This window comes from Aegilops tauschii, chromosome 6 (assembly GCF_002575655.3).
Source record: "Aegilops tauschii subsp. strangulata cultivar AL8/78 chromosome 6, Aet v6.0, whole genome shotgun sequence".
NCBI lineage: Eukaryota > Viridiplantae > Streptophyta > Magnoliopsida > Poales > Poaceae > Aegilops > Aegilops tauschii.
Genome location: NC_053040.3, coordinates 493,439,538 through 493,461,759, shown reverse-complemented (window position 1 = coordinate 493,461,759; position 22,222 = coordinate 493,439,538).

The window sequence follows — 22,222 nt, the reverse complement described above, 5'->3', positions numbered from 1 at the left end:
CAGAGAAAAAGTTCCAGAACCTAAAGTCTCATGACTGCCACGTGATTATGACGCAACTGCTTCCGGTTGCATTGAGGGGGCTTCTACCGGATAACGTTCGATTAGCCATTGTGAAGCTATGTGCATTCCTCAATGCAATCTCTCAGAAGGTAATCGAGCCAGAAATCATACCAAGGTTAGAGAATGATTTGGTGCAATGTCTTGTCAGTTTCGAGTTGGTGTTCCCACCATCCTTCTTCAACATCATGACACACGTCCTAGTTCACCTATGCGAAGAGATTAACATTTTGGGTCCTGTATTTCTACACAATATGTTCCCCTTTGAGAGGTTCATGGGAGTCTTAAAGAAATATGTTCATAACCGTGCTAGGCCAGAAGGAAGCATCTCCAAGGGCCATGAAAATGAGGAGGTCATTGAGTTTTGTATTGACTTTATTCCTGACCTTAAGCCGATTGGTGTTCCTGAATCGCAGCATATGGGCAGACTAGATGGAAAAGGCACGCTAGGAGGGAATCAAATAATATGTATGGACGGACATTCTCTCACTGAAGCACACTACACAGTTCTACAGAATTCCGCCTTGGTGGCTCCGTATATGGACGAACACAAGAATTTTCTACGCTCCAAACACTCGGAGCGGTCTGATGACTGGATTACACGTGAACAAACCAGGAGTTTCGCCGGCTGGTTGCAAACACGTACCATGCATGACGCCTCTATTGAAGATGACATGTACTCGCTGTCCCAGTTACCATCTTTGAATATAATGGCTTTCAAAGGGTACGAGATAAATGGTAATACATTTTACACGATTGCCCAAGATAAGAAGAGCACCAACCAAAACAGTGGTGTCCGCTTTGATGAAACAACCAAGACGGGAAAGGAAACATATTATGGTTACATAGAGGAGATATGGGAACTTGACTATGGACGTGGTTTGCAGGTCCCTTTGTTTTGGTGCAAATGGGTCAATATGACACGAGGCGGGGTAACGGAAGACCCGCAGTATGGAATGACAACAGTGGATCTCAACAATCTTGCGTATGCAGACGAACCATTCGTCCTAGCTAATGATGTGGCACAGGTTTTCTATGTGAAGGATATGTCTACCAAGCCGAGAAAAAGAAAAGATAAGGAAGCGAATGCATCATACGATGAGCCAAAGCGCCACATAGTTCTTTCTGGGAAGAGAAACATCGTGGGAGTGGATGACAAGACAGACATGTCAGAAGATTATGAAAAGTTTGATGAAATTGCTCCATTCACAGTGAATATTGACCCGAGCATCCAGTTAAATGATGAAAATTTTCCATGGCTACGGCGCAAAGGGACACACGCGAAGAAAAAGTTTCACACCCAAAGATCTGGGATGTGATCGGCTTCACTATCATCACTTTCTTCTGTGTTTCACACCCAGGAGGGAATCTCTGTAATAGTTAGGGTAGTTATGTGTTTTGGCATTTGAAACGCGAAGAAATTTTATGTGCAAACAAATTCTTTCATGCATTTACTGATTTTTTCAGCTAAATGACCCTGAAATTGAAAAGCATTTCAAATGAACTCAGAAAAGGTTGAAAGTTGGCATGGTATCATAATTTCACCCACATAGCATGTGCAAAAAAGTAGAGAGGGTTACCGCAAAAACTGGATGCATTTCGTGTAGAAAATGGACAACCTCTTTCGAAGTATCAGGGTTTCGGACGAAAACTCATCCGTTACAAAGGCATTTCATTTTTAAATAACCTAAGCATTACCAAATTGAATATAATGATAAAACACACTAATATTAAACATAGGAAAAAAGAATCACTGAAAAATCTATTTTCAAAGTTAAGTTATTCACAAACTAGTGATTCACATAAATTTCAAATAATTCAAAATGGAAACTATTCAAATTTGTAAACTACCAGCACTAATAGAAAGTTTGTAATTTTTTGTACCTAAACAAAAATATTCACAAAGAAACTCTAAATACAGCAAAAAACAACTCAAAAATAAATAAATAAAAAATAAATAAAGCAAAAAAATAAGAAAATAAGAAAGCCCGCCTACTGGGCCAAAGAGGCCTGCGTACGACTAGAAACCCAACCTGTTGTTGGGCCAGGATGCAGGCCCGCAAAGTCCGAATAGGCCCACAGGGCAGCATAGAATAGGTAGGCCCAGAAGGCCTGCAATAGAGAGGAGCTCGAGACAGCTGCCGCGGCGGGGCTTATAAGCAGGTGCCGGCGCCCTTCGGCTAGCGAGATGGGACTAAACATGCCCGCACCGCACCTGCGCCACCGCACCCTTTAGTACCGGGTCGTGGCTCCAACCGGTACTAAAGGGGGGTCTTTAGTACCGGTTGGTGCCACCACCCGGTACTAAAGGTGTGCGCTTCCCGCCGCTTGGGCTGGCCAAATGTGACGTTTAGTACCGGTTGGTGGCTCCAACCGGTACTAAAGGCCCATCCTATATAAGCATGACTTACAAATTTCGTCAGTTTTCATCTGCTTCTTCTCCTCTGCCCGATCGCCCGCCGCCCCCCGTCGCCGCCCCCGTTGCTGCCCCTGTCGACGCCCCCGTCGCCGCCCCGTCCCCGTCGTCGCCGCCTCATCCCCGTCGTCGCCGCCCCGGCCGTCCCCGTCCCCCTCGTCGCCGCCCCATCCCCGTCCCCATCGTCGCCATCCGCGTCATCGCCGCCCGTCGCTGCCCCCCGTCGCCTCGCCTCGCCGGTGAGCGCCTGCCCCAACCGCCATGTCCACACACAAATTAGTTATAGAAATATTTATAGAAATGTTAGAAATTTTTCTGTTTTTTAGTTATAGAAATATTATAGAAATGTTAGAAATTTTTCTGTTTTTTAGTTATAGAAATATTTATAGAAATGTTAGAAATTTTTCTGTTTTTTAGTTATAGAAATATTAAAAATGTTATAGAAATGTTAGTTATATAGTAATGTTATAAATTTTTCTGCTTTTAAGTTATAGAAATATTTATAGAAATGTTAGCAATTTTTTCTGATTTTTAGTTATAGAAATATTGGAAATGTTTTAGAAATGTTAGTTATATATATAGAAATGTTAGAAATTTTAGAATTAGTTTTAGTTAGATGAATTAGATTAATGTCAAATTGTTAGAATTTGCATATAGAATTTTAGTTATCACAATCCAATCATTTAAAAAATGTTACTTTTTGCGGGCATATAGTATTTGTTCTCGACGATGCCCGGCCCGCATCCTCGCCGTCGACCCGTTCGCGACGACGTCCGGCTGACCCATGTCCGGGATTGGGCTCCGCCGGGCTGGCACTGGGAGGTGCTACCTGGAGGGGCGCGCCGCTTGGTGAGGAACCCGGCCTCGGGTCCCGTCGTCGACCCTGATCTCCTTTGGTGGCGTTCGCGTGGGACACATTCGGTGTAGAGGGAGCCGGCCCCGCCAGAGGTGGTGCGTCGTCGTGTCAGGGAGGAGGACGAGCACGTCCATCGCTACATGGCTGCTATGGACGTCAGGTTCTCCAATACCTGGCAGGTTCTTTGGGCAGATGACCGGAGATATGATCCTGTGATGGTTCCTTGTCTTTGGGTGTCCACCGCCCGCGCCCCAGGAACCGCGAGTGGCCTAGATTCTTCTATAGTATTCGATCTTTATTAGCTACCTAGCCAGTGATGTATTCAAGATTATATATTATTCGAGAAGATGTATTCGAGATTATATATTATTCGAGACGATGCATATTATGTACTATATGATTCAGTTTTTCCTTATTGATTGCATCCATGCATTGTAATTTGAATACTAAATTGTTTTATATTTCTTTTGTATTAGTTAAATAATAGCTATGGCGGACAATACCGGCAGAGAGGGAGAAGAGGCCCTGTTCGAGATCATACGCAGCCCTAACAGGCCAGATGATCTGAATGAAGCAAATGACGGCTCCCAATATCTGAACAATACCGGGGAGGGTGATGATAAGATATTCGATCTTGACGACCGAGCTGATGAAGTCATGAACTATGATTATGATTATGATGACGAATACAATGTTGATCTTGAAATAACAAAGACTACCGGCGAGGTATATTTATATAAGCAGGCATCTAGTGATCATCACATTTTTTTTATTTGAAGATATATTAACGAATCGATCTTTCTTCTTGCAGCCCTCCGGATCGAGCAAATCTGCTTCTACAGACAGCAGGACAAAGCGCGGCCCGGGCAAAAAGTTGAAGGAGGGTGTAAAGTACAACATCGATTCCATCAAAGCTAGTGGCGAACCCCTCACGCCTAAGAACATTGCGAACAAGTTCGTTCGTCAGTGCGGAGTTCTTGTGAAGGACCAACTCCCGATCTCCATTCAAGAATGGAAAGAGCCAAAAACTAAACGACCATATGTTACTTGGGTCGACGACAGAGCAAAACAAAAGCTTTGGGAATCTCTGCTGGAACATTTCACCCTACCAGATTATTTCACTGATGCAGATGTGCAGAAAGTCAAGGATGCTGCTCTTAAGAAGATGGCAATTGCATTCAACACCCACAAGAAAACTGTATGGGCCAACTACCTCGCTGCAGAAAGGAAGACTCCAGAATTCAAGGGAACACTGGAGAAGCAAAGAGAACACTGGCCCGCTTTCATGAAATTCAAGGAATCAGAATTATCTAAGGAACGGTCGAGAGAAAACAAGGCCAATGCCGCAAAAAAGACGTAGTTCCATAGGCTGGGTCCAGGTGGCTACGTGGTGGCAATGCCTAAGTGGGATAAGTCTGAGCAAGAGATGGAGGATGCAGGGGTCACTCCGGTTACTAGGAGCTGGCCCCCCAGGTGCAGAACTTGGTTCTATGCGCATGGGGGGCGTTGGACCCGAAGACAGGTGACGTTTCGAAGAAGGAAAGTCTAAAAGGAGCAGAACAAAAGTTACTTGACGCAATAGAAGCTGCTCGAAAGGGGGTGTTCACGCCCAACAGAGAGAACAACGAGCTTACGCGCGCCCTGGGAAATCCTGAACACCCGGGAAGAACACGAGGCAAGGGCATTATTCCCTGGTATGAGGGCTTTTCGGAATGGAACGCCGACTACAGGACCAATGCAAGAAAGAAGATGGAGGAGGAGAAGAAGAGGAAGCTGGAGGAGGAGCAGAGGAAGCAGGACGCGGAACGCCTTCAAGGCCTAGAAGCAAGGCACGCGGACTTGGCACTCAAATTCCAGTAGCAGCAGGAGCAGATCGACTCACTTAGCCAGGAAAGGGGGTCTCAGCAGCGGCAGCAGCAAGCGGATGATCATCCAGCATTGGATAGCACCGTCCCATCCATGCCGAGAAGCAGCGTTGGTTCCGCCCCGGGCGACGCACTGCTGGATACATACCCTGTGGATGACATCATAGAGAACACTAATTATGAGCTACACTTCAAAATGAAGAACATATCCATGAAGGTGGCAGACGCCGTTGCTTTTACAATTACCCCCGAAGCAACCTTCCATTGCGCCCCGATTCCAGCGGGCTATGTGTTGGGGAACGTAGCAGAAATTCAAAATTTTCTACGCATCACCAAGATCAATCTATGGAGTAATCTAGCAACGAAGGGAAGGGGACTGCATCTACATACCCTTGTAGATCGCGATGCGGAAGCGTTGCAAGAACGCGGATGAGGGAGTCGTACTCGTAGCGATTCAGATCGCGGTTGATTCCGATCTAAGCGCCGAACCACGGCGCCTCCGCGTTCAACACACGTGCAACCCGGTGACGTCTCCCACGCCTTGATCCAGCAAGGTGAGAGGGAGAGGTTGGGGAAGACTCCATCCAGCAGAAGCACGACGGCGTGGTGGTGATGGAGGAGCGTGGCAATCCCGCAGGGCTTCGCCAAGCACCGCGGGAGAGGAGGAGGAGGAAGAGGGGTAGGGCTGCGCCGAAAGAGAGACGTTCTCATGTGTCTTGGGCAGCCCAAACCTCAACTATATATAGGGGGGGAGGGGGCTGCACCCCCTTCTAGGGTTCCCACCCCAAGAGGAGGCGGCCAGCCCTAGATCCCTTCAAGGGGGGCGGCCAAGGGGAGGAGAGGGGGGGCGCCCCACTAGATGGGCACTAAGGCCCATCTGGACCTAGGGTTTGCCCCCTCCCACTCTCCCATGCGCCTTGGGCCTTGGTGGGGGGGCGCACCAGCCCACCTGGGGCTGGTCCCCTCCCACACTTGGCCCACGCAGCCTTCTGGGGCTGGTGGCCCCACTTGGTGGACCCCCGGGACCCTCCCGGTGGTCCCGGTACATTACCGATAACACCCGAAACTTTTCCGGTAACCAAAACAGGACTTCCCATATATAAATCTTTACCTCCGGACCATTCCGGAACTCCTCGTGACGTCCAAGATCTCATCCGGGACTCCGAACAACATTCGGTAACCACGTACATACTTTCCCTATAACCCTAGCGTCATCGAACCTTAAGTGTGTAGACCCTACGGGTTCGGGAACCATGCAGACATGACCGAGACGTTCTCCGGTCAATAACCAACAGCGGGATCTGGATACCCATGTTGGCTCCCACATGTTCCACGATGATCTCATCGGATGAACCACGATGTCGGGGATTCGATCAATCCCGTATGCAATTCCCTTTGTCTATCGGTATGTTACTTGCCCGAGATTCGATCGTCGGTATCCCGATACCTTGTTCAATCTCGTTACCGGCAAGTCTCTTTACTCGTTCCGTAACTCACATCATCCCGTGATCAACTCCTTGGTCACATTGTGCACATTATGATGATTTCCTACCGAGTGGGCCCAGAGATACCTCTCCGTTTACATGGAGTGACAAATCCCAGTCTCGATTCGTGCCAACCCAACAGACACTTTCGGAGATACCTGTAGTGCACCTTTATAGCCACCCAGTTACGTTGTGACGTTTGGTACACCCAAAGCATTCCTACGGTATCCGGGAGTTGCACAATCTCATGGTCTAAGGAAATGATACTTGACATTAGAAAAGCTCTGAGCAAACGAACTACACAATCTTGTGCTAGGCTTAGGATTGGGTCTCGTCCATCACATCATTCTCCTAATGATGTGATCCCGTTATCAACGACATCCAATGTCCATGGTCAGGAAACCGTAACCATCTATTGATCAACGAGCTAGTCTCCTAGAGGCTTACTAGGGACATGGTGTTGTCTATGTATCCACACATGTATCTGAGTTTCCTATCAATACAATTCTAGCATGGATAATAAACGATTATCATGAACAAGGAAATATAATAATAACCTATTTATTATTGCCTCTAGGGCATATTTCCAACACTATGCTCGTGTCTTGGTTGATGAGGTGGTGGACCCATATTCGGGGATAGAGCTTGACATTCCTGGAGGTGACGACGAGCACACACTGGGAGAGGCCATACATCGTACCATCCTATGGAGAAAGGATTGCATCATCTTTCGAAGTCCACCGACACCGCGTCTGCCGACTCCTCCTCGAAGTCCGCCACAGTGTGAGCAGACTCCCGCTCCTCCAAGTCCACGAACGCGTGAGAAGACTCCTCCTTCAAGTCCGGCACAGCGTCAGGCCACTCCTCCTGTTTCAAGTCCGACACCGTGTCAGGCCACACCTCCTGCTTCAAGTCCGGCACAGCGTCAGACCATACCTCCTGCTTCAAGTCCGACACCGAGTTAGGCCACACCTCCTGCTTCAAGTCCGGCACAGCGTCAGGCCACTCCTCCTGCTCCAACTAAGCCACGTCCGCCGTCTCCGCCGCCTAAGCAATCGCAGAAGAGACACGCCGCAGCTATGGTGCGTAGCGGTACGAGTCGAGGTAGTACAGGAAGTACAGGCGGAGACAAGCGATATAAATATGGTCCAAGCAGCCTCGCTCCTCTTCCTCAGAGGCCTTACGACATGACCGAGGAGCAAAACGATGCAATAGTGCGGGCCGAAGTGGACGCTCATTTTGGACCGAAACCGGCAACACCGCCGAGGGAGAAAGTGCCTGAGAAAAAAATTGACCACTTCATTCGTATGGCTAGACCACCAGCTCCCAAGCCTGTTGACTCAGACTATGAGCGCCAAATCAAGAAGGCACATCGAGCACGACTACAGAAAGAAGCGAGCTCGAGCTCGAGCCAACAAGCAGCTGTAAAAAATGCGGGAAAACCGTTCCCCAGCTGGGAGAACAGGCGGCGTAATCGACCCCCCCCCCCCCCCGCTTGTTGTGCCAACAACACATGAGAGTACGCGCGCCCAATATTATTGTGGGCAAACCGTTTACGTTCCCGAGCTGGGCGATGTGGTAATAACCGAGGAGCATATAATGAAGGCTGAAATGCTCAAGATCATTGTTGGACAACTCCTCGATATCGAGCCCATGTCTCCGCTTAGAGAGGAGGAAATAAAACGGAAATATGTCCGGGGCCAACCTTTGGTCGAGCCCGAGGAGGTCAAGAACCTCCCAACGAGAATGTATGAATTGCATGATTGGTACATGAAAATTACCAAGATTTCCAATCGAGAGTCCCTCATGGTGCAAGTCGAGGAAGATCATTACTTCAATAAGAAAGCTCTGTCCATTGAGTATTCACAACTATTTCAGTTATTCAATCAAGATGCACTCGACAAATCTATCGGCAGTTGCTATTGTCTGTAAGTGATTTCTTTCTGTAATTTAAGTCTCAAGCTAGCTCTAGTGCTCATTGATTGATCATTAATTACCTGTAATTATATATCCTCACTATATATTCTTTTCTGTGGTATTATGCAGGATGAAGATGTATGAAATGAAAAAAGCTGGACGCTATGGCATTGGGTTCATTGACCCAAATACCGTTAATGAATACACATGGAAATTGGAATGGTGTAGACAAGATGTAGAGAAATGCATGGTAGAGTTCTTGAAGCGCCTCAATAGCAATGAAGATATACTACTTCCTTACAACTTCGAGTGAGTCACACTGTCTTGTACTACAAATTCTGTTTTTGCTTACTAGCTAGATGTTAATAAGTGTATAGGGTTTAGGGTTATAGCTGATCAGTGTTATGCACATGCCCGCTTAATTTATACATGCAAATGTATGCGCATGCAGCTTCCAGTGGATCTTGTTAGACATTAAAGTTGATGAAGGAAAAGTTGAAGTACTGGACTCACAACTTAAAAAAGATAGTGACTACAGCATCGTGAAGGGGATAGTCGACAGGTAATTTCAATCATTATTAACTATATCTCAGCCTATTTAGTTCGTCATTTCCTGATATGAACTATTTTTAATAACCCCTTTATTAATTTTCTTTGTCGGTGGGCAGGGCTTGGGCAAAGTACATCAAGGTGACTCCAGGAAAATGGCGACAAAAGCTATGTTGGTATTGACCCAAGGTAAGTAATTAAGTAGTACTAGCTACCTAGCTACCATCTCTTCAATTCTTGTTTCAATATCATTAATTAATTAACATGCTTGATTAATTATTATCTGATTAAATTCTATTCTCGTAAAGGCCCTGAAGCAGGCGCCGGGGACTGAAGTGTGTGCATAGTACGTTTGTGAGAACATTCGCATGATGGCGTCCGAAAGGAGCAGATCTGATAGACAGGACTGGGTACGTTTGCCAGAACTCTATTCACAAATCTTACATGATTGTCGATATCTAGTCACACAACTAATACACATGCATATTGATCTCCTTCTTAACAGTTCAAAGAGGTGCGGGACCAGCTCCTACCAGAGGAGCGCATACGAGCACTTCAAGAGGAAATAGCGGGATTTTTGCTCGACCAGGTCATAGATTCCAAAGGAGAATACTATTACCCGCTACTGCCCCCATGAACCACTTGTCATCGTGCTCCGAAGGCACCAAGGCAACATGTAGGAGAAATTGTATATATATATACATGTGTATGTGTGAATAATTAATGGTGGTTGTGAGACATTCGATTATATACACTAACAGGGCTTTGGTTCGGCCAGAAAAGAGCATTAATCTCGGTTGCATTACGAACCGGGACTAATGTGAGCATTAGTCCCGGTTCGAGTGGCTAGGGCACCGTACAGGCATTAGTCCCGGTTCAAATGGGACCTTTCGTCCCGGTTCGTGCCACGAACCAGGACTAAAGGGTGCGATGCCCATTAGTACCAGTTCGTGGCACCAACCGGTACTAAAGGTTAGACCTTTAGTCCCGGTTCGAGCCACCAACTGGTACTAATGGGGTTTGAGGCATTAGTACCGGTTCATGGCACGAACCGGTACTAAAGGTCCCATTTTCAAACTCTACCCCCCTGATCGCCTTTTTAGTTTTGTGAAAAACAAAAGAAAATGATAAAAACTTCAAAAATTAAAATCCTTCCAGATGTAGTTATGTTACTACATGTACTAGTTAGGAAAATTTAAAAACTTAAATTTGGACATGTTTTGCAAAACGTGTATGGAAAATGTAAAACGGCTATAACTTTTGCATACGATGTCAGGAAAAAACGTGTAATATATCAAAATGTTCAGCACGAAAATCCGCATCCGATTTTGATGGCCTACGGCCTGTTTGCAAATTTTTAGAATCCTCAAATTCTAAAAGGAAAAAAAGTTATGCTCAAATTTCTGGGTTTTTTTTGAATTTTCGTTAAATCTGGTCAAACTACTTATTCAAGAAGTATTAGTGTTACTAAATAATTATTCAAGAATATTAGTGTTACTAAATAATTATTTCAGTTTTTATGAATTTTAGTCAAATCTGGTCAAACTGTAGTCAAACAATGGTCAAACTAATTATTCAAGAAATATTAGTGTTACTAAATAATTATTTTAGTTTTTTTGAATTTTGGTCAAATCTGGTCAAACTGTGGTCAAACTACTTATTCAAGAAATATTAGTGTTACTAAATAATTATTGTTTTTTAGAACAATAGTTTCAAACTCAAACAGTGAAATGTGTGACTTCATGCTCAAGCTAAATTCCTGAGGGTAAATAGGATTGACATCTTACTATTGTCAGGAAAACAACAAGTGCAGACTTGGAAACGAGGGAGAATAGAACCCGGAAGTTAAGCGTGCTCAGGCTGGAGTAGTGAGAGGATGGGTGACCGTCCGGGAAGTTAGATGATTTGGAATGATGAGGGGTGATTAGAGATTAGAGGTTAAATTGAGCAGTGATGAGGGGTGATTAGAGATTAGAGGTTAAAATAATTCAAAAATTTGAAAATCAAAAATAAATTAAAAAAATTCAAAAAAAAATCATAAAATTTCCTTTAGTACCGGTTGGTGTTATCAACCGGGACTAAAGGTGGACCTCCAGGCAGTGGCCACGTGGAGGGCCTTTAGTCCCGGTTCGTGTAAGAACCGGGACTAAAGGGGGAGGCTTTAGTAACGACCCTTTAACCGGGACTAAAGGCCCTTTTTCTACTAGTGATATATATATATGATCGGTTCTACGAGAAAATCTATTTATATATATGCATAACATGTACAATATGTAGTATCGTAAAATAACAGCAAACAAAAAAGAATTAAATGGAAAACAAAAAATTAATGGAAAAATTAAAATTAAAACCAAACCCCCCCCCCCAACATTTAGTACCGGTTGGTGCTACCAACCGGTACTAATGGTCTACTAGCACCCGGGCCTGGCTCATGCCACGTGGTGGCACTTTAGCGCCGGTTAGTCTCCACTCTTTAGTCTCGGTTGCAGAACCGGCACTAAAGGCCCTTACGAACCGGCGCTAAAGCCCGGTTCTGCACTAGTGAACCGGGACTAATGGGCTGGCCAGGCCCGAACGAAAGCCCTGTTTTCTACTAGTGCACCCCACCTCGCCAAACCGCGAGTCGCCGAGATGGATCCCGCGCGCTCGTCACCGTCTCTAATCCGAACTAATCCGTAGCAAAAACCACTAGATCGCCGACACAGATCCGACTTGGACAGGGACTGCACCACGCCATGCTGCCGTGGGAAGGCCGAGCTTCACCCGCCGCCACCTTCCAGGGCCACCGCCTCGGGATCCAGACTGAACATCGTCGCTGCCCGACCATGTTCCGCCTCCGCCGACCCGCCGGCCACCGCCACCAAGGCCGCCATGACCATGCGAACCCACCGAGCGGCCAGCGCCACTTGATCTTCCACGAAGCCCAGCAGCTCCACTGCCTCCCCCAGCACCACGCCGTCGCCAGAGGCGAACAGCCGCGACGCAGATTGGGGAGAAAAACACCCCGGCGCCATGTAGTGACCCGCCTCACCCGATCTGACGCGGGAGGGAAGAGGGCCTCCGCCGCCGCCATCAGCCGCCCAGGGCTTCGCCCGGGGAGCTCCTCCAGCGGCGACCAAGGAGAGGATGGGGATGGATGTGCCCGGCGGCGCGGCTTAGGGTTTCCACCCGAGCCACCCTAGCGGGGGGCGACGCGGGGGCCTCATGCGAAGAGATAAGTCCAGTTTACAGTACAGTGTGCAGATATCTTGTCAGAAAACTAAACCTGCAGTTGGAAGGAGGGAGTTGTCGTCTTCCTTTGGTGGAACCTAGCATAGCATGCGCGCTTCACCACTGACCCCATCGGAGTGGAGGGAGAAACTTGAAGCTAGAAACCGAAGCAGATACCTCCGAAAGAAAGCTTTTGCTCCTTGATGTCAGGAATGGTAAACTATATATGTTCTCTCCCCAGCTGTACTTTGACGAACCTGTTGCTCATGTTTGGTGGGTTGATTTGATTTGAAGTACTCCCTCTGTAAACTAATACTCCCTCCGTCTCAAAATTCTTGTCTTAAATTTGTCTAGATACGGATGTATCTAATACTAAAATGTGACTTGATACATTTGTATTTAGACAAATCTAAGAAAAAAATTGGGACGGAGGATGTATACACTAAAATAATGATCTAAATGCTCTTATATTTGTTTATGGAGAGAGTAGTAATTAGTACCTACTACATATTTATGTCCTCCGTCCCATAATATTTTTTTGACGCTAGTAGTGTCAAAAATGCTCTTATATTACGCACGGTACCTACATATTTTTTGGGTCAGACTATGAATGGGTAAACTTGCCAATGGTATTGGGCATCAAAATCACTAAAACTTGCTGTGAGGTGCAGGCAGGATGGGCAGCCTTTGTGTTGGGTTCTGTTCAAATCTATGACTAGATGCGTCTGTAGTTATTCAAATCTATGACTAGATGGGTATGTAGTTATTCAAATCTATCGTTGTGTTTGTCTGTTTCTCCGGGCATCCCTAGATAACTACCGGATGCTTCGGCCTTCAGTTAGAGATTAGTTAGTACAAATATGTGAGGTGCAGGCAGTTATGTTTTGGATCAACGCATTTTTACATTATGACTAGATGCGTGATTTTACATATACGCTCTTCTCACCTTTTTCAGCGATTTGGATATCGTTATACATTCTTGAAGTCTTTTATGGTCTAACCACTGAAAAAAAAATATGTGGCCGAACGTTGCAGTGCTACTCTCCGGATGATTATTTTATTTTGGTCGCCTGTCTAATGTTGGAAAGGAGACTCTGTTTCCTGAATGAGCTGCATGAAGATGATGGTGCTGGGCCTCGCAATCACCACAAGCTGTCGTTGATGCTCGCCAAGGAACATCCTGAACTCAGCAACGAGTAAATAATGCAGCAGGCCAGACCTCTGCTTTTAGCTTTTGAGACATGTTACTCCTTCAAAGTTAGCTCATTGCCATGTCGCATTTATGTAGTTGGTTGTCATTCAAAGCTGTATGTCATCTCTCTCAATGTAGCCGCAAACATTTAGCAGTTCAGGCTTGTTAGAATTTCAGTTCCCTGTTAGATATGTAAAAAGAGCAAGCTATGCAACAAATTTGACATGAAAAGAAAATGCAGAGTTGCTCCTGACAGAGTTGCTGCCTGGAGCTGCTCGTGCTCAGGTACCCCTTCGTCTTCGTTGAGTAACGCAATGCATTTCTAGCTAAAGCAGCAGTTTTCTTGCTGGGAAACTCTGTAAGATGTTACTCCGTGTTGATTTATTCGCAAGACTATTCTTTAACTTCTGTTTCCTTACCTCATGTGCATGATCAGGCTATCAGTCTCCGCGGTTCAAAAGTTCAGTCTTGCCCTGAAACTCCTCCCGACCTCTCTCCCCCCGATCTCTCCCCCGAGGCGGCGCGCCGCGCCGCCCCCGGGGAGTCCCCGTCCACACCGTCCTCAGCCCTCCCCCTCCATCTGTTGGAAATATGCCCTAGAGGCAATAATAAATGGTTATTATTATATTTCTTTGTTCATGGTAATTGTCTATTGTTCATGCTATAATTGTATTGTCCGGAAATCGTAATACATGTGTGAATACATAGACCACAAAGTGTCCCTAGTAAGCCTCTAGTTGACTAGCTCGTTGATCAACAGATAGTCATGGTTTCCTGACTATGGACATTGGATGTCATTGATAACGGGATCACATCATTAGAAGACTGATGTGATGGACAAGACCCAATCCTAAGCATAGCATAAAAGATCGTGTAGTTTCGTTTGCTAGAGCTTTTCCAATGTCAAGTATCTTTTCCTTAGACCATGAGATCGTGCAACTCCCGGATACCGTAGGAGTGCTTTGGGTGTGCCAAACGTCACAACGTAACTGGGTGACTATAAAGGTGCACTACGGGTATCTCCGAAAGTGTCTGTTGGGTTGGCACGGATCGAGACTGGGATTTGTCACTCCGTGTGACGGAGAGGTATCTCTGGGCCCACTCGGTAATGCATCATCATAATGAGCTCAATGTGACTAAGGCGTTAGTCACGGGATCATGCATTGCGGTACGAGTAAAGAGACTTGCCGGTAACGAGATTGAACAAGGTATTGGGATACCGACGATCGAATCTCGGGCAAGTAACATACCGATTGACAAAGAGAATTGCATACGGATTGATTGAATCCTCGACACCGTGGTTCATCCGATGAGATCATCGTGGAGCATGTGGGAGCCAACATGGGTATCCAGATCCCGCTATTGGTTATTGACCGGAGAGGCGTCTCGGTCATGTCTGCATGTCTCCCGAACCCGTAGGGTCTACACACTTAAGGTCCGGTGACGCTAGGGTTGTAGAGATATATGTATGCGGAAACCCGAAAGTTGTTCGGAGTCCCGGATGAGATCCCGGACGTCACGAGAGGTTCCGGAATGGTCCGGAGGTGAAGAATTATATATAGGAAGTCCAGCTTCGGCCACCGGGAAAGTTTCGGGGGTTACCGGTATTGTACCGGGACCACCGGAAGGGTCCCGGGGGTCCACCGGGTGGGGCCACCTGTCCCGGAGGGCCCCGTGGGCTGAAAGTGGAAGGGAACCAGCCCTTAGTGGGCTGGGGCGCCCCCCTTGGGCCTCCCCCCATGCGCCTAGGGTTGGGAACCCTGGGGGGGAGCTTCCCCCTTGCCTTGGGGGGCAAGCAACCCCTTTCCACCCCTTGGCCGCCGCCCCCCCCCCCCCCCCCAACCCTAGATGGGTTTTGGCCGGCCCCCCCCTCCCAAGGGGGCCTATATAAAAGGGGGGGAGGGAGGGCAGCAACCTACAGCCTTGGGCGCCTCCCTCCTCCCCTGCAACACCTCTCTCTCTCTCGCAGAAGCTCGGCGAAGCCCTGCCGGAGACCCGCTACATCCACCACCACGCCGTCGTGCTGTTGGATCTCCATCAACCTCTCCTCCCCCTTGCTGGATCAAGAAGGAGGACACGTCGCTGCACCGTACGTGTGTTGAACGCGGAGGTGCCGTACGTTTGGCACTCGGTCATCGGTGATTTGGATCACGGCGAGTACGACTCCGTCATCCACGTTCATTGGAACGCTTCCGCTCGCGATCTACAAGGGTATGTAGATGCACTCCCTTCCCCTCGTTGATAGTACACTCCATAGATGCATCTTGGTGAGCGTAGGAAAATTTTTAAATTATGCTACGATTCCCAACAGTGGCATCATGAGCCAGGTCTATGCGTAGTTACTATGCACGAGTAGAACACAAAGAAGTTGTGGGCGTTGTGTTTGCCAATTCTTCTTGCCACTACTAGTCTTTTCTTGTTTCGGCGGTATTGTAGGATGAAGCGGCCCGGACCGACCTTACACGTACACTTACGTGAGACAGGTTCCACCGACTGACATGCACTAGTTGCATAAGGTGGCAAGCGGGTGTCTGTCTCTCCTACTTTAGTCGGAATGGATTCGATGAAAAGGGTCCTTATGAAGGGTAAATAGAAATTGGCAAATCACGTTGTGGTCATACGTAGGTAAGAAACGTTCTTGCTAGAAACCTACAAACCACGTAAAAACTTGCAACAACAATTAGAGGACGTCTAACTTGTTTTTGCAGCAAGTGCTATGTGATGTGATATGGCCAGAAGATGTGATGAATGATATATGTGATGTATGAGATTGATCATATTCTTGTAATAGGAATCACGACTTGCATGTCGATGAGTATGACAACCGGCAGGAGCCATAGGAGTTGTCTTTATTATTTTGTATGACCTGCGTGTCATTGAATAACGCCATGTAAATTACTTTACTTTGTTGCTAAACGCGTTAGCCATAGAAGTAGAAGTAATCGTTGGCGTGACGACTTCATGAAGACACAATGATGGAGATCATGATGATGGAGATCATGGTGTCATGCCGGTGACGAAGATGATCATGGTGCCCCGAAGATGGAGATCAAAGGAGCATAATGATATTGGCCATATCATGTCACTATTTGATTGCATGTGATGTTTATCATGTTTTTGCATCTTATTTTCTTAGAACGACGGTAGTAAGTAAGATGATCCCTTATAATAATTTCAAGAAAGTGTTCACCCTAACTGTGCACCGTTGCGAAGGTTCGTTGTTTCGAAGCACCACGTGATGATCGGGTGTGATAGATTCTAACGTTCGAATACAACGGGTGTTGACGAGCCTAGCATGTACAGACATGGCCTCGGAACACACGCAATACACTTAGGTTGACTTGACGAGCCTAGCATGTACAGACATGGCCTCAGAACACGGAGGACTGAAAGGTCAAGCATGAGTCGTATAGAAGATACGATCAACATGGAGATGTTCACCGATCTTGACTAGTCCGTCTCACGTGATGATCGGACACGGCCTAGTTAAACTCGGATCATGTTTCACTTAGATGACTAGAGGGATGTCTATCTGAGTGGGAGTTCATTAAATAATTTGATTATATGAACTCAATTATAATGAACTTAGTCTAAAATCTTTACACTATGTCTTGTAGATCAAATGGCCAAGGTTGTCCTCAATTTCAACGCGTTCCTAGAGAAAACCAAGCTAAAAGATTATGGCAGCAACTATACGGACTGGGTCCGGAACCTGAGGCTCATCCTCATAGTAGCCAAGAAAGATTATGTCTTAGAAGCACCGCTAGGTGATGCACCAATCCCACAGAACCAAGACGTTATGAACGCTTGGCAATCACGTGTTGATGATTACTCCCTCGTTCAGTGCGGCATGCTTTACAGCTTAGAACCGGGTCTCCAAAAGCGTTTTGAGAAACATGGAGCATATGAGATGTTCGAGGAGCTGAAACTGGTTTTTCAAGCTCATGCCCGGGTCGAGAGATATGATGTCTCCGACAAGTTCTTCAGCTGTAAAATGGAGGAGAACAGTTCTGTTAGTGAGCACATACTCAGAATGTCTGGGTTGCACAACCGCTTGTCTCAGCTGGGAGTTAATCTCCCGGATGACGCGGTCATTGACAGAATCCTCCAGTCGCTTCCACCAAGCTACAAGAGCTTTGTGATGAACTACAATATGCAGGGGATGGAAAAGACCATTCCTGAAGTATATTCAATGCTGAAATCAGCGGAAGGGGAGATCAGAAAAGAACATCAAGTGTTGATGGTGAATAAAACCACTAAGTTCAAGAAGGGCAAGGGTAAGAAGAACTTCAAAAAGGACGGCAAGGGAGTTGCCGCGCCCGGTAAACCAGTTACTGGGAAGAAGTCAAAGAATGGACCCAAGCTCGGGACTGAGTGCTTTTATTGCAAGGGAAGTGGTCACTGGAAGCGGAACTGCCCCAAATATTTAGCGGACAAGAAGAAGGCCGGCAACACCCAAGGTATATGTGATATACAAGTAATTGATGTGTACCTTACCAGTACTCATAGTAGCTCCTGGGTATTTGATACCGGTGCGGTTGCTCATATTTGTAACTCAAAGCAGCGACTACGGAATAAACGGAGACTGGCAAAGGACGAGGTGACGATGCGCGTCGGGAATGGTTCCAAGGTCGATGTGATCGCCGTCGGCACGCTACCTCTGCATCTACCCACGAGATTAGTTTTAAACCTCAATAATTGTTATTTAGTGCCAGCTTTGAGCATGAACATTGTGTCTGGATCTCGTTTAATTCGAGATGGCTACTCATTTAAATCCGAGAATAATGGTTGTTCTATTTATTTGAGAGATATGTTTTATGGTCATGCCCCGCTGGTCAATGGTTTATTTTTGATGAATGTCGAACGTGATGTTACACATGTTCATAGTGTGAATACCAAAAGATGTAAAGTTGATAACGATAGTCCCACATACTTGTGGCACTGCCGCCTTGGTCACATTGGTGTCAAGCGCATGAAGAAGCTCCATGCAGATGGACTTTTGGAGTCTCTTGATTACGAATCATTTGACACGTGCGAACCATGCCTCATGGGTAAGATGACCAAGACTCCGTTCTCCGGAACAATGGAGCGAGCAACCAACTTATTGGAAATCATACATACCGATGTGTGTGGTCCAATGAGTGTTGAGGCTCGCGGAGGATATCGTTATGTTCTCACTCTCACTGATGATTTAAGTAGATATGGATATGTCTACCTGATGAAACACAAGTCTGAAACCTTTGAAAAGTTCAAAGAATTTCAGAGTGAAGTTGAGAATCAACGTGACAGGAGAATAAAATTACGATCAGATCGTGGTGGAGAATATTTAAGTCACGAGTTTGGTGCACACTTAAGGAAATGTGGAATAGTTTCACAACTCACGCCGCCTGGAACACCTCAGAGAAATGGTGTGTCCGAACGTCGTAATCGCACTCTATTGGATATGGTGCGATCTATGATGTCTCTTACCGATTTACCGCTCTCATTTTGGGGTTATGCTTTAGAGACTGCCGCATTCACTTTAAATAGGGCTCCGTCGAAATCCGTTGAGATGACACCGTATGAATTATGGTTTGGTAAGAAACCTAAGCTGTCGTTTCTAAAAGTTTGGGGATGCGATGCTTATGTCAAGAAACTTCAACCTGAAAAGCTCGAACCCAAGTCGGAAAAATGCGTCTTCATAGGATACCCTAAGGAAACTATTGGGTATACCTTCTACCTCAGATCCGAAGGCAAGATCTTCGTTGCCAAGAACGGGTCCTTTCTGGAGAAGGAGTTTCTCTCGAAAGAATTGAGTGGGAGGAAAGTGGAACTTGATGAGGTGATAGTCACCCCTTCCGAACCGGAAAGTAGCGCAGCGCGGGAAAATGTTCCTGTGGTGCCTACACCGACGGGGGAGGAAGTTAATGATGATGATCATGAAGCTTCGGATCAAGTTACTGAACTTCGTAGGTCCACAAGGACACGTTCCGCACCAGAGTGGTACGGCTACCCTGTGCTGGAAATCATGTTGTTGGACAACGGTGAACCTTCGAACTATGAAGAAGCGATGGCGGGCCCGGATTCCGACAAATGGCTAGAAGCCATGAAATCCGAGATAGAATCCATGTATGAAAACAAAGTATGGACTTTGACTGACTTGCCCGATGAGCGGCGAGCCATAGAAAACAAATGGATCTTTAAGAAGAAGACGGACGCGGATGGTAATGTGACCATCTACAAAGCTCGACTTGTCGCTAAGGGTTATCGACAAGTTCAAGGGGTTGACTACGATGAGACTTTCTCACCCGTAGCGAAGCTGAAGTCCGTTCGAATCATGTTAGCAATTGCCGCATACTATGATTATGAGATATGGCAGATGGACGTCAAAACGGCATTCCTTAACGGCTTCCTTAAGGAAGAGTTGTATATGATGCAGCCGGAAGGTTTTGTCGATCCTAAGAATGCTAACAAAGTGTGCAAGCTCCAGCGCTCAATCTATGGGCTGGTGTAAGCATCTCGGAGTTGGAACATTCGCTTTGATGAGATGATCAAAGCGTTTGGGTTTACACGGACTTATGGAGAAGCCTGTGTTTACAAGAAAGTGAGTGGGAGCTCTGTAGCATTTCTCATATTATATGTGGATGACATACTATTGATGGGAAATGATATAGAATTCTTGGAAAGTATAAAGGCCTATTTGAATAAGTGTTTTTCAATGAAGGACCTTGGAGAAGCTGCTTATATATTAGGCATCAAGATCTATAGAGATAGATCAAGACGCCTCATTGGTCTTTCACAGAGTACATACCTTGACAAGATATTGAAGAAGTTTAGTATGGATCAGTCCAAGAAGGGGTTCTTGCCTGTATTGCAAGGTGTGCAATTGAGCACGGCTCAATGCCCGACCACGGCAGAAGATATAGAAGAGATGAGTGTCATCCCCTATGCCTCGGCCATAGGGTCTATTATGTATGCCATGCTGTGTACCAGACCTGATGTAAACCTTGCCGTAAGTTTGGTAGGAAGGTACCAAAGTAATCCCGGCAAGGAACACTGGACAGCGGTCAAGAATATCCTGAAGTACCTGAAGAGGACTAAGGATATGTTTCTCGTTTATGGAGGTGACGAAGAGCTCGTCGTAAAGGGTTACGTCGACGCTAGCTTCGACACAGATCTGGATGACTCGAAGTCACAGACCGGATACGTGTATATTTTGAATGGAGGAGCAGTAAGCTGGTGCAGTTGCAAGCAAAGCGTCGTGGCGGGATCTACATGTGAAGCAGAGTACATGGCAGCCTCGGAGGCAGCACAGGAAGCAGTCTGGATGAAGGAGTTCATTACCGACCTAGGGGTGATTCCCAATGCGTCGGGCCCAATGACTCTCTTCTGTGACAACACTGGAGCTATTGCCCTTGCGAAGGAGCCCAGGTTTCACAGGAAGACCAGGCATATCAAGTGTCGCTTCAACTCCATTCGTGAAAGTGTTCAAAATGGAGACATAGATATTTGTAAAGTACACACGGACCTGAATGTAGCAGATCCGTTGACTAAACCTCTCCCTACGGCAAAACATGATCAACACCAGGACGCAATGGGTGTTCGATTCATCACAATGTAACTAGATTATTGACTCTAGTGCAAGTGGGAGACTGTTGGAAATATGCCCTAGAGGCAATAATAAATGGTTGTTATTATATTTCTTTGTTCATGGTAATTGTCTATTGTTCATGCTATAATTGTATTGTCCGGAAATCGTAATACATGTGTGAATACATAGACCACAAAGTGTCCCTAGTAAGCCTCTAGTTGACTAGCTCGTTGATCAACAGATAGTCATGGTTTCCTGACTATGGACATTGGATGTCATTGATAACGGGATCACATCATTAGGAGAATGATGTGATGGACAAGACCCAATCCTAAGCATAGCATAAAAGATTGTGTAGTTTCGTTTGCTAGAGCTTTTCCAATGTCAAGTATCTTTTCCTTAGACCATGAGATCGTGCAACTCCCGGATACCGTAGGAGTGCTTTGGGTGTGCCAAACGTCACAACGTAACTGGGTGACTATAAAGGTGCACTACGGGTATCTCCGAAAGTGTCTGTTGGGTTGGCACGGATCGAGACTGGGATTTGTCACTCCGTGTGACGGAGAGGTCTCTCTGGGCCCACTCGGTAATGCATCATCATAATGAGCTCAATGTGACTAAGGCGTTAGTCACGGGATCATGCATTGCAGTACGAGTAAAGAGACTTGCCGGTAACGAGATTGAACAAGGTATTGGGATACCGACGATCGAATCTCGGGCAAGTAACATACCGATTGACAAAGGGAATTGCATACGGATTGATTGAATCCTCGACACCGTGGTTCATCCGATGAGATCATCGTGGAGCATGTGGGAGCCAACATGGGTATCCAGATCCCGCTATTGGTTATTGACCGGAGAGGCGTCTCGGTCATGTCTGCATGTCTCCCGAACCCGTAGGGTCTACACACTTAAGGTCCGGTGACACTAGGGTTGTAGAGATATATGTATGCGGAAACCCGAAAGTTGTCCGGAGTCCCGGATGAGATCCCGGACGTCACGAGAGGTTCCGGAATGGTCCGGAGGTGAAGAATTATATATAGGAAGTCCAGCTTCGGCCACCGGGAAAGTTTCGGGGGTTACCGGTATTGTACCGGGACCACCGG